Source organism: Sus scrofa, chromosome 4, assembly GCF_054392235.1.
Source record: "Sus scrofa isolate SSC_HxYL_T2T_F1_AM1 chromosome 4, Sscrofa_HxYL_maternal_Yorkshire_Landrace_v2.0, whole genome shotgun sequence".
Taxonomy (NCBI): Eukaryota; Metazoa; Chordata; class Mammalia; order Artiodactyla; family Suidae; genus Sus; species Sus scrofa.
Genome location: NC_139386.1, coordinates 122,212,794 through 122,226,431, shown reverse-complemented (window position 1 = coordinate 122,226,431; position 13,638 = coordinate 122,212,794).

Genomic DNA, 13,638 nt, shown 5'->3' with positions numbered 1-13,638 from the left:
CTCCCACGAATACAGTAATAGCTTTTCCAAATGTTGTGTAGACCTCACTGGAGAACCCTGGTAATACACCAGGGATTCTGATTTTCGGACTGTGACTATTCACACTCTGTGTTTTCTTTTAGTGATAATCTTGCAAATGAAGTGTTCGTATGCAGGATCACGTGAATGTTCCTTTCCTATCAGATGGCCATCATGTAACTTCAGTGTTGCAATGTATGATAGGGTGATGATGTCAGAGCCAGTTGAGTGTCTCAAGTGACAGCATTGAGCTTTTAGGATATTCTTGAAGCTTGAGTACAGACTTCTATGTAGGGTTACTAGAAAAAAATGCAGGAGGCCCAGTCAAATCTGAATTTTAGATAGGCAACAGATAATATTTTAGCAGAACGACCTCCTAAATATTTCATGGAGCACAATGCTTTGTTTTATATCTGACATCCAAATGTAACTGGAGATACTGGTTTTTATTGGCTGAATCTGGCAATCCAGATGTTGAGGGTATATTTCCTCTGGCCCAAGACTTCTCAGGTTTGAAGTTGTCGTTGGCATTTACTTGGGCATGTGACCATGTGTGTATTTTAGGCAGATAGGCCATGCTTCTTGGTTGCTCTATTTTTTTCACAGTTACATCTACTTCACCCTTCTTCATCCTCTGTTTCATCAATCTGGGAGGTTTTTTTTTGTTTTTTGTTTTTGTTTTTTTTTTTTTAAACGTTAACCAAACTCTCAAGAGACCTCTTTGTAATTCAGAAAGTTGATGTTGATTTACATTATAATCGAGGTTTCTCTGTGGCTAGATTCACTTAGGAAACCACATGGCCTAAGAAAATGGAGCTTGAGCAATTCAGGTTTACAGCAAAGGGAATGGACCTTTAGGAATAAGTGTGATTGATATATATTAACTTGACAAAATCTCTTTTTCTTTTTCCCTAGACTCTTGGTTTGTCTCATAATTTGGATTAAAAAAAATAGACTATTTCTTTTATTGGACATGACTGAGGCACAGAGCTAAATACTTTCTTCCAACTCTCCTTTCTGTAGTCTCTGCACGGGCCCCAAACTCAACTTCTATTTCAGTTTTCTACCTCACTGAAATACCTTCCAAACATCTTTACAATGTCAACATCCAATTTTACAGTGACTACCTTTTCAATGGACTGTCTCCTAATTGCTTCTGGGATGTTTTCTAGGTGCCAACAGCTCTTACTCATTTTATGTGAATTACTTTTGGTCTCAGAGAGTGTGTCCTTTTTATGTCCTTGCTCTTTCCACCTGTTCTCTAATTTTTAATGTCCGGAGTTAAGAAAATAATAGGAGGATATTTTAATTTCAGACCATAAGTGGTCACTGTCCATTCTCCAAATGAAGTGTCATATATATTCTTCTTAAAGCTGGCATTATCATTATATGCTCATTTCACATAACCATTGCAATTGTCTTATAACCCATAATGTAGGCTCATAAGTGAATTTTGATTCTATATCCACAGGAAAAGAATTCGTTTCTGTAGCATATGCATTAAAAACCACATGACTTTTTAATTTCATTCTTTTCTTTTATAAGTGCTCCCATTTACTATAAAATCTAATTTAGGTGGTGATTTAGAAGAATGGAAACTATTAAAGTAAAACCAACCAAAAATTAAAATTATTTTATAGAGGAGGAGTAAGAATCCCATTATAGTTTCTTAGTATAAGTACACTCTTAGAATAATTCACAATGCAACATATAAAGGTAAAGAATGACAGTGGTTTTCCCAAATACTTTAATATATAAATATTGTATTTCATTCTAGAAAATGAATTTTCTTCCAGAGTTCAGATTTAAAACTGACATATTTCCTTTAACACTCAATCTGAATTCATGCAACTGATTGGAAACCTTAAAAAAATAAGTGAGCGCCATTAAAGTAATTGCCATCTGAAGTCTTGTTTGGCCCAGCTTATCTCTAATATTGTCATAAATACACACATACACACACACATGGATACGCATACATCTTTAGATGCCCAGATTTTCATTTAGGTTTATTTAATATTTATTAAATAAATAAAATAAATAAATAATATTTAATTTTATTTAATAAAGATACTTAGGACATATAACCCATCCAATCATGACACTATTTCTCATTTTTAATAATTATACTTTATTTAAGCAAGTACTTGGGCATTTAGAAGATGCCTAATAATAGGCGCCGGGCAGATATAACTGGATTTTATTTCCATTTTCTAGGTGAAAAAAGTGAGGTCCACAGAAGTTACGTTCTTTGTGTGCCTGAACAGTGACAGGGTAGGAACTAAAAGGCTAGTTCTTTTAACTCCAAATTCTGTTCTCCTTTCAATACGGTAAAAGTTGTCACGAGCTTTATAAGAGTGAATGAGTGAAAAACACTTTAGGGCATTAGTTGTTATAATATATTCTCCAACTTACTGTTGCCACACCTGCCTTCGTATCAGATTCCCTTGAGAATCTATACTTGAAAAAATATTCCCCAAGTGATTCTGATGATCAGCTAGAGTGGAGAACAACTTAGGTCAAGTCCTCAGTACCCTGTGGGTTGTGTGTTTCATCTGAACATGTTTCCTACTGCCTACCTTCAAGTTGTAAAGTCTCATTCTCCTCGTAGGAAGACGTCATGCCATTAGAAAATGTTATCTTTGCTTTTACACCTTCGCAGGTAGGTGATGTATTAGATGCTGTTGGCATTATTCAAATGTGAGGGAGGTAAGGTTATCACTGTCTTACAGACTAGATGGCTGAGGTGCAGGGAGAATAAGTTCCAAAGGAGCTTCCATTGGACAAGTTGATTATTAGTTCATTAAGGATAATGATCTGGAGTAAGTGAAGCATCTTCAAGTTCTGTCATCAAAAGTTATCTTTCAAAAAGAAAGGCACATAGCCTTTTTCATTTAAACAGTTTCCCTTAAAATATTTCCAAAAATCCCTCTTTCTTATAACACACACACACCACACACACACAGTCATTTAGGAAAAAAATCTGAAACCTGGTGGTTTTAAAAATTTTCTTCAATAGAATAATTTATTTATGTAATTGAATAACACTTTAAAGAACTTTCCCAGATCATATTTTCTTTAAACCATAAATATTTTAGTTCATCTTGAGAAGAAGCATTTGCTTTTGATAAAGTCTGATGGTTTGAGTAACATACTTTGCTTTGATCCCATTTTCTGCCTAGGGAAGAATATGTCTTATTCATCATTCCATATGTAAAGTTTTATTGCTACTCCAGAGTTAGAGGAGGAGCAAAATAACCAAGGACAACAGCAATTTGAGAGCGTACCCAAGGGCAGGGAAGAAGACATGAGATGATTCTAGACTTAAAAATTGTATTTTATGTGCAGAGTATCTTTTAGATATTATGAATTTGTTTACACACTTAGCTGAAAGGAGAACCTTAAATCAAGAAAATCAAGGGAGTTCCTGTTGTAGCTCAGCGATAACAAAACCAACTAGCATACCTGAGGATGTGGGTTTGGTCCCTGGCCTCGCCCAGTGGATTAAGGATCCAGTGTTGTCGTGGGCTGTGGTGCAGGTTGCAGATTGGCTGGGACCTGCGTTGCTGTGGCCATCGTAGGCCAGCAGCTCTAGTTAGGATTCAACCCTTAGCCTGGGAACTTCCATATGCTGCAGGTGTAGCCCTAAAGAGACCAAAAAAAAAAAAAAAAGAAAGAAAATCAAGAAAATAGTTTTAACCGTATTGTGCTGAGTTCAAAGCCATTTCTTGGATTCAACTATAATTTGAACAAAACAGTAATAGCTACAGCAGATGCAGCTGTCCTTCAGCCTGTCCTGAGTCTTACTGTGCACAAGTTACTGAATCAGTCTTGTCCATAAGACCAGTCATCCTTGTCTCACGATAGAAACTACAAAAATCAATGTGTCACACCTCGCTTCCCAGGAGAGCAGTGCTGAGGATCTTATCCGTCAACAGCAACTACAGCAGATACCATTCATGTCCCCTGCCCCTTTCTCCTTTGTCCCCTCCATCTCCTCCATCTCTCACAGGCTAAAGAGGAGAAGCCTGGTGGCTGGCCCCTCAATGGGCCCCACTTATCTGACAACAGTCAATTAGCATTTATTGGACCTTCATAATGAGCCTGGCCATGAGCCAGGTGTTGGCTCCCATCTTACGAGCCTTTGCAGTAGTTATTCTCTCTGCCTGGAATGTTCAGTTCATTAGTCTTCACCCGACGGGGTGCATCTTGTCACTCAAAATCTGAAATTTTCAATTTCACCACTCCAAAAAGGTCTTCTTTCAATTGGAAGTAAACATCAAGTCACATTCTGTCATGCCGTCCTCTTTTAATTCTCTGCATAGCACTTGTTATTATCTGGTATTTTTCTTTTTTTAAAAAGCGTATTTGTCATTGTCAATCTCCTATGTCAACCACAATTGGTGGAAACATCTCTGTCTTTGTTGTTACTGTGTCCTCAGCACCTAGAATATAGTCCCGATACATAAATATTTGTTAAATGAGTGAGAGACTTGGGATACATGGTGGGGCAGAAGTAGACACAGTTCCTGATGTCGTGGGGCTGCTTGCAGTTTAGAGAGGGCAATAGACGTTAATCAAAGAATCCTACAACTTACGCAAATGTACAGCTCTCATTATTGTGGAGAGAGAGCCATTCTAGGAAGACTTAGAAATGAGGCAACTACCGCAATATAGAGGTCACCTTAGCATCCCTGAGAAAGGGCAACAAGGTGAGAAAAAATCTGAAAGAAGAGGTGAAAGGAAGATGAGATGAATAGGGAAATTGAGACTAAAGAATCTGTCTGTTCCAGCTTCCATGGCTGGAGGGACCTGCCCTTTCAAAAAGCCAGTGTGGTTGGCTTACAGAGCGGAAGTGGAAGGACGGTTTTGAGATGAAGCCAGGCAGGCAAGTAGGATCCAGGCCTAGGCAGAATCTTGTGAGGGATGCTAAGAATTTGTATTTTTAGCCTAGGATTGATGCGGAACCTCTGATGAGTTTTAGGTAAAAGTGGAATGATGTGATCAGGTTTTTAATTTGAAAAAAAAAAAATCACTCTGTCTTGTAGAGAATAGTCTGCTTCGTGGTGGTGTAGTTGGGAAAAGTAATGCCATGATTGAAGCAAGAGCTGTGGGCAGTTTGGGTCGGGATTCTGCCGAAGAGATAGAGTGCATAAACAGATCCACGAGATAGTTTGGAAGTCATATCAATAAGGCATAGCTTTGGGGTAGATATGGGGGTGAAAGAGAAGGAGGTGTTAAGATGATTCTTAAATTCCTGACTGACTTATCAGAATCGAAGCTCATGTCATTCACTGATAATGATCCCTGCAAAAACACCTCAAAGTGGGGTATGAAGCCAGAAACAATAAATTGGACTTTGTGTTATGTTCTGTTTTGAAGTGCCTTCGAGATATCCAGGTAGACATGTTTAATTGGTTATGTGAGTCTGGAATGCCAAAGGAAGCTCTGCACCTGAGGAATATTCACACATTTTTGAGAAATGTGTGAATAGGTGAAAGTTGAAGTTGTTGATATGGATATAATAGCCTGAATATAGAAATTGGAAAGATAGAAAAGCTAAGATAGATATATGAGGAAGGGCCATCATTTAATATCATTTAATTATTGGATAGAGAGGGATGGCTGTACAAAGCAGAGAGAAGAGGAAGTGCCAGAGAATAGGCATATACAAGGAGAGAGTTGTGTGATGGAAACCAAGGGTGGATTCATCTGTGTCAAAAGTTTCATAGAGTTCCCTAGTGGCTCAGTGGGTTAAGGATCCACTGTTGTCACTGCGTGGCTCAGGTCACTGCTATGGCTCAGGTTGCTGCTGTGGCATGGGTTAAATCCCTGGCTTGGAAACTTCTGCATACCACAGGAATGGCCAAAAAAGCTGTGTAGAAGCTGAAAAAATGTTTTGTCTATTTCCCATACTGTCTTATACACTTATGTTCATTGCTGTACCCAGAGAAACTAACAGCTTTGGCCTGTGGAAGTCTTTGAACAGATAATTTTTTAAATTGTTACTTTGTTTTATTGAAGTATAGTTGATTTACAATATTGTATAAGTTTTGGGTACAAAGCAAAGTGATTCAGTTCCAAATATATAAACTTCAGATTCTTTTCCATTATAGGTTATTACAAGATATTGAAGGTAGTTAGCTTCCTGTGCTATACAGTACATCCTTATTGTTTATCTATTTTATATATAGTAGTGTGTATCTATTCATCCTCTACTGCTAATTAATCCCCACTTTCCTCTTTGGTAACCATAAATTTGCTTTTTATGTCTGTGCATCTGTATCTGTTTTATACATCAATTTGTATTTTTTTTTAAGATTCCACATGTAAGTTATATTATATAGTATTTGTCTTTCTCTGTCTGACTGACTTCATTTAGTAAGATAATTTCTAGGTCCATCCATGTTGGTGCAAATGGCATTATTCCATTCTTTTTAGTGGCTGAGTAGTATTCCATTGTGTGTGTGTGTGTGTGTGTGTGTGTGTGTGTGTGTGTGTGTGTGTGTGTGGTGTATGATATCTACTTTATCCATTCATTTGTTGATGGACACTTAGCTTGCTTCCATGTCATGGCTCTTGTAAATAGTGTGCTAGGAATATTGGAATTGGGGGGTGCATGTATCTTTTCAAATTAGAATTTTTGTTTTGAACAAATAATTTTTTAATCCGTGAATGAATACTGACAAGACGTGTGACATCTTCAAGGAAAATAGATATAGATATGACAAAAGGTGTGACTGAGGAGAGATGTAGAGATTTCTGCAAACATCCACCATGATGTTTGTGGTCAAGGATTAGGTTTAGACTTAAACTAAAGACTAAGTAGACTGCCTTTCCATCTGCTAAGCATTGTATGGTTATAATGGCAAATTCCAGAAGGGACAACCTGGTAAAGAGGAGCAGGGAGAGCCTGTGTCATCCGGGAGGGCCCACAGAGAAAACAAACTGGAAGTGTCTTTGGCTGATAATTCCTGGAACACCCTTTGATCTTTAGGGGATTCCATAGCTGCTGCTCTGAAGCCATTTTAGGGGTAGGCTTCAGAACTTGCTATGAAACATTGCTGCTTTGGCTAAATATGCATTTATTTTATGCATTTATTTTAATCACTCTGGTAAAGACTTAGATTATACATGGTGCTGTCTGTGACAACCCCCAAGCCTCACCAGCTTAACCGGTGGAGTTTGTCTCATTCATACCATGTTTTTGTGTAGATGCGTGGTAGAACGGGTGGCCTTCCCTAGGTTGATGTACGAACTTGGGTCCTTCTCGCTTGCGAATCCACTGTCCCTTAAAGCCATGGAGGCCTCTGCTGAACCCTCTGCTTGCAGCTGGCTGGTGTGAGAAGAGTGAGCATTTTGACAGAGGGTTTTTTAATGGGCTGGACTGAAAGAAGCATCCACCTAGCTCACATATCCAGGGTCAGAACTCGGTCCTGGGGCCACACTCTACTACCAGAGAGGCTGGGCTGTGTATTCAAGTGAAAAGGAAAGCAGACTTGGTAAACCTGTCCATCTCCCTCCTAAGGGCTTTTTTTTTTTTTTTTCACATGTTCTGTTATTTTTTTGTTTGTTTGTTTGTTTGTTTTTTGTTTTTTGTCTTTTTGCTATTTCTTGGGCCGCTCCCGCAGCATATGGAGTTTCCCAGGCTAGGGGTCTAATCGGAGCTGTAGCTGCCAGCCTACGCCAGAGCCACAGCAACGCGGGATCCGAGCCGCGTCTGCAACCTACACCACAGCTCACAGCAACGCCGGATCGTTAACCCACTGAGCAAGGGCAGGGATCGAACCCGCAACCTCATGGTTCCTAGTCGGATTTGTTAACTACTGCGCCATGACGGGAACTCCTTCCTTTTTTTTTTTTTTTTGTTTTTTGTTTTTTGAACATGTTCTGTTATTTTGAGGACCTAGTTAAATCCTAGTATCATTCTTACCTGAGAGTTATCTTTCTTCCACATATTTTCTTTAAACAATTTCTGGTGCCTGCCTCCACTTTTACTTAAATGTCTTCTCTCCTCAAGAGAGAAAAATATTTAGGAATGATTTGCTTCAGTTGTCCAATGATTATTTTCTGACCCAAAAGAACCCACCTTTGGCAATCTGTCTCCAAAATTACTTCTCTCTGATTTACATTTGAGGGTTTTTTTTTTTAATACTTTTATGAGGTTCTATTTCAACAAGATTTTGGGGGAAGGGTTTACAGTTTGGCTTTTTTCTAAAGCAGTGGTTCTTAAACTTTCAGAATTACCTGGAAGGCTGGTCCATGCCCAGAAGTTCTGATTTTCTAGGTCTAGGGTCAGGGCTGAGAATTTGCATTTCAGACTAAAAGATTCTCAAGCTGCTCATTCAGAAACCATACTTTGAGAACCACTTTTCTAAAATAAACTGCTTTTTATGTTTTCAAGAGGACATCCTGCTTTCCACAACACAATAGGAAAATACATTTTAAAATCAGAAAAAAAGCTTAGAGGTAGAAAATCTTAATCCTTATTTTGGACCCGCCACTTTTCGGTGTGTAGTAGGCAGGTCTTTCTACCTCTCAGCTTTTCCATTTCTTTATTTATAAAATGATGATAATAACATCTACTTTGCCTGGAACAAGAGATTTTTGCCCCAAGCTAGTCAAAAGCAGAACAGCCAGGAAGGTGGCTTGTTTCTACAGAAAAAAGATTTACACCTCTTTAGAGACCTTCCAGGGGTTGGGGGGTCACTGATTGCCCATAGGGAAAACTATTATGTAGCATCCACAAATGAGGCTACCTTCATTTTCTGGAAGGCAGTACACACCCAGTCTTTGGACTGAATTTCAAGGCAATATGCCAGCATCAGCAATGGTGCTGAAAGGTCAGTGTAGCCTTCCTGTGATGTCCCACACAGCTCTGTGACTGAATCACTGTGTAACTTTGGAAGAGATACCCAGGCCCTGGTCTGTCTCATTCAGAGGGTGGCGGGGAAGCTGGGTGTCCAAAGGTTGAGAACCTTCCTGAGGGGAAGAGACCGGCTCTGTCCTGGTGAGCGAACTGGGGAGCCCTGCGATGTCCAGTGTCCAGACGATGCACAGCAAAGTGTGATTGCATTGGGCTATTACTTTCCCATGCAGTGAGCACTCTATCACAGGACAAATGAAAACATCAGAGCAGGCTTTTTAAGGCCCTGTGTTATGATGTTGAATGATAAACGGCTTGCAGGTGATTAAACTGCCTCGATAAGTTTAGGCCCTCAGGTCTTTTGCTTTTCAGGTGATGTCATCTATCTTTGCATTTTTTTTTTTTTTTCCCACCAGAGAGAAAGCACACATGTTGAAGTACTGCAGAGTGGTCCAGATAGAGAAGTAGGTTGAATAAGATGCTTCATACTTGATTTTCCTGGTCATTTAGAACTGGATCAAATCTAACGTAACCATGTCATAAGAAATGGGGCAGCTATAGGAGTTCCCTGGTGCCTTAGCGGGTTAAGGATCCAGTGTTGCCTGAGGCTTGCATCACTGCTGGGGTGCAAGTTTGATCCCGGGCCTGAAAATTTGCCCATGCCATGGGCATGGCCCCCCAAAAGAAATTGGGCAGCTATAAATAATCTTGGGTTTTAATACCTGATTTTGAGGTTTTGGTTTGGCTTTTTACCACTAGGATAGAGGCAAGTAGGATGGTAATTGCAAGAAGGAAGTGAAACAGGCTAGGTATGGGATTCAAAATGCTGCTATGGCCTTTGCTGCTTTCTCTGTATATGTCCCTTGGGTTTCTATTGTTTCAGCAGAAAAATGGGCCAAAAACCAGGTTGTTTATTTGACAAAACATTTCCTAACATTGCTCCCTGAGCTCTCCATGTTTACAATTTTGAGAAGCTATTGTTAACATATCTTACATTAAAATAATTCAGCCTAAGTAACATTTATCTCAGAATAATTTTTGTTTGGCTTGTACATAACCACTGGATGACTTCAGTGATTTCAGAAAGAGGCAGTTTAAAAACCCACAAACTGTGGAGCTTCTGAGGAACTGAATTTCATAGCTGAACAAGCACCTTTGGACCAAGACCTGTGATTTTCTTCAAATGCATTGATAAGGAAAGAGCAACTGTGAATTGCTGTTATTTTGATAATTTTTACTATCTGGAAATGATGAAAATTTTTCATCAGATGCTGTGATCAATGTTTTCCAATACTTCTCTTCTCCTAGAAACTTCTTTTCTGATTGCCTCTTGTCTATGCCTTTTGGATGACCTAGGTTTGGTTTAGGTGATTGCTTCTGGAAAAACTGTGTTAGCATCCCTGTGGTGGTATGGAGGCCCCTGAGGAGAGAGGTGGGACAGGATTCTAGTTCAAGTCACTGCAGTTAGTGGGAACCTGGGCTTAGAACCGAAGAGACGAAGTATCCCCGAAGTGTGACAGAATGCCCAGGACAGAACTGGCCTTAGACTCAGGACAAGGCTAAAACAACTTATGTCAAGTGAAGGTACCTTCCCCAGGTTCCAGCCATCCATGGTAAGAGATTGATTGGAGAGCCACACGTGGGGTTCCCAAGCCTGGGGCAGGGTCTTGGGCTCTGGCAACAAAGGTGGGCACCATACTGCATTATATTGGAAATTCACTAGAGGCTTCGATTTTTATTGTTTTACTGCCAGGAGGAGAGGAGACAAAATAGGTTCACCTCAGCTGGATGCAAACTGAAAATGCCAAAGATTGGCTTGTTGAAGATAATAGTCCTTTCTCTCTCTTTTTTAGGTGTTGGTGAAGAGACAAGAGAGGGAGAACCCCCTTCTGTTCTTTAGGAATTCTTTTAAAAGTATCTTGTTCTCTGTCTTTGATCAAGACTGAAGATATGGCTCCACACATTATCATCATCATCTTCTGCCATTGAAATACAGACTCCAGAATTGGGTGTGGCATGGTGTAAGTCTGCTGTCTAATCAGCCCCAGAATTCTGTGTTAACCCCCACCCTGCGTGTCCCCTGGCTTGACATCAGTCCACCATTGCCTCTGATTGTCAGCAGGAGTCTAATTATTTGGGCCAAAGCATTTTGCCTAGAGTTTACATTTGTGTTCAAAGAGAACTTCGGTGGAAGGAAAAGAAAGCCTTCTTGGTACTTTTTCTTTGGGATCAGCTTCTCTCCAAATGAACCCTCTCTAACACCTCACACTTCTCCACTAGGTACACGGTCTTAAACTTAAGTAACTAACAAGAATGGGAGTGATAGAACTTTAATTAGCTTTCTAGAGATAGAAAAAGTCACAGCTCTTAAACCCAAGCTGTGTCTCATGTAGAATTTCAATCTAAAGAACAGCTCTAAGGATGCTGCCTTTCACACAGTGAAACTTAAGGGAAGCCCTGGTTTTACAACGGCTGGTTATTGATGAAACAACTAGACAGTTTTGATGCTGATTATTTCTGTTGTTGCACTCATCATCTTAGGTTTGGAAGAGTTACTAAAGAAATTAATGCTTTTGGAGTGGTTTAAGGTCACTAGTCAGTACCCTCACCCCCCCCAGCCCTGGCACCATCTTTACAACATCTCCCCCAAGTGGTTGTCTTGTCCATGATAGAACCTACTTAATGACAGTGGGGAGAAAACAGACTCTGGCATCCAGCAGACTGTTAGATTTTGGAGTTATTCCTTAATATGGTTAAGTCAAAACTGTACTGCATGCCAGCTTAGGAGAGCACCTAAATATATAAAGCGATAACTTGATATAAAATGTGGTGAATGCTTTGATGCAGGCATAGATAAGTTGTTTAGAAATAACTACGTGTATGGGAGAATATGGGAAAGAATTTGTCTTGAAGGATAAGTACATCTGCTTGTGCACTCGTGCTTATGTGTGTCTGAGTGGTGTGTGTGGGTGTGTGTGTGTAGTGTGGAAAAAGATTTCCAAAGAAAGGATAAAGGTGAAAAGATATGGAATCTAGGAAAGGCTGAGTTAAGACATGTTTAAGATTTTGGGGAGTTCCTGCTGTGGCATAGTAGGTTAAGGATCTGGCATCATCACAGCTGTGCTCAGATTCGATCCCTGGACTGGGACCTTCCATATGCTGCTGGTGTGGCCCAAAAAAAGAAAAAAAAAGACATGGTAAGATGTTCCGAATGGCTGGACAGACGGGTTTATGAGAAGAACAGTGAAAGAGATGTCTTGAGCCAGGCTATTTGGAGCTTTGCTTGCTTGATCCAGAAGTTTAGATTTTATCCTATATGAAAAGGAGAGATTTTAAAAGGCTTAAAGCATGGGAATGGCTTGATCAATCTCAGTTTTATGAAGATAACCCCAGTGGCAATTTTGAGGACTCATTTGATGGAGGAGAGGCTGATACAAGTGGATACAAAGCCGTCTGCCTTGCTGGCAGCCTATGCGTCCTATTTTTGGTTCAGAAACAAGGTCACTGTATATACAGCCAGCCTGAACTGATTGTGGTGAATTAGTGTAAAATGTTATGTCTAATGTTGTCTGAATACCCACAAAGTGAAATAGGAAATTGGCATTGGGCAGGGAAATAAAAATTGACTGGAAATACTCTCTTAAAGAATTTGGAGAGGAGACATGGCGAGGTCACTGAGCAAAGTTTTTTTCCCACGAAATATTCAACTTTAATTTGGCTGGACAGAGTCTGAGGCACATTCTCAGTAATTTGATAATTTCATCAGTATGGTATTCTGTGACATCCTTATGGACCCCAAAGTCATTAATAAGACAAAATGAAATCACATAAATATTGCATTTTGAAAAGGAAAGGTCAAAATAACATTGGGAGAGGCAATAGCAATTTGTTATGTATTTAACGATGTGTGTTCTATCAGCTGGAATGTGGGGATTCCGACTCTCAAACCAGCATAGAGGATGCGTTTTTGATCATCTTTCATTTACTTCTGTCATATGAGGTTTACTGGCTTGCTGGCTAACCAGTGACCATTCTCCACAGGCCATAAACAAATACTCCTGAGATAGGTAGATAGGTAACGTCACACACAGAAATCCACCTGTTTCAGAAAAAGATGAAGGGGAATATGTTTGGATTAAAGCCATGAAACAAATCTGCAAATATCCTCACTAATTGAACATGAAAAACAGGCTTGCAATGTTTATTTTTATTCACTTTACATGTTTATTGAGTAACATCTCTGTACAGGGGGACGTCAATCTGTTACCAACAGACAGCAGAGTTCAGGCTGGACCCGGTTGTCTTCCCTGCAGGGCGGGTTGGCTCCCGTGCTCTGTCATCTCCCAGAGTTTTCCGGATAAAGAAATGGATGCTAATGAGAATTCATCTCTGGCATTATGTCAGTGGCACCCATGATTTGGCCCACATGGGCACGTTTTCCTGCAATTGGTCTGTGGCCACATCCTATCATTTTATATTTGCTGCCTGCTCCATCAGGCTAATAAAGCAGCTGTTCCTTATGCATGCCATGCTCTGTAGTGTGACTGACGGATAATGGCAGCATTTGAAGACGTGCGAGAGATTCTCCATTAGGCTGTCAGCCTCTCTGCCATATTCTATAAAAACGTTTCCCATGGAGGACGATCCAAAACAAAAGTAAGTTGTTTTAGGGTCAGAGCCAATCTGAACCCTGTAAAGATGAGAAGGCAGGGGGAGACGAGGAGAAGCTGTTTAGAAGAAGATGTGCTTATGGG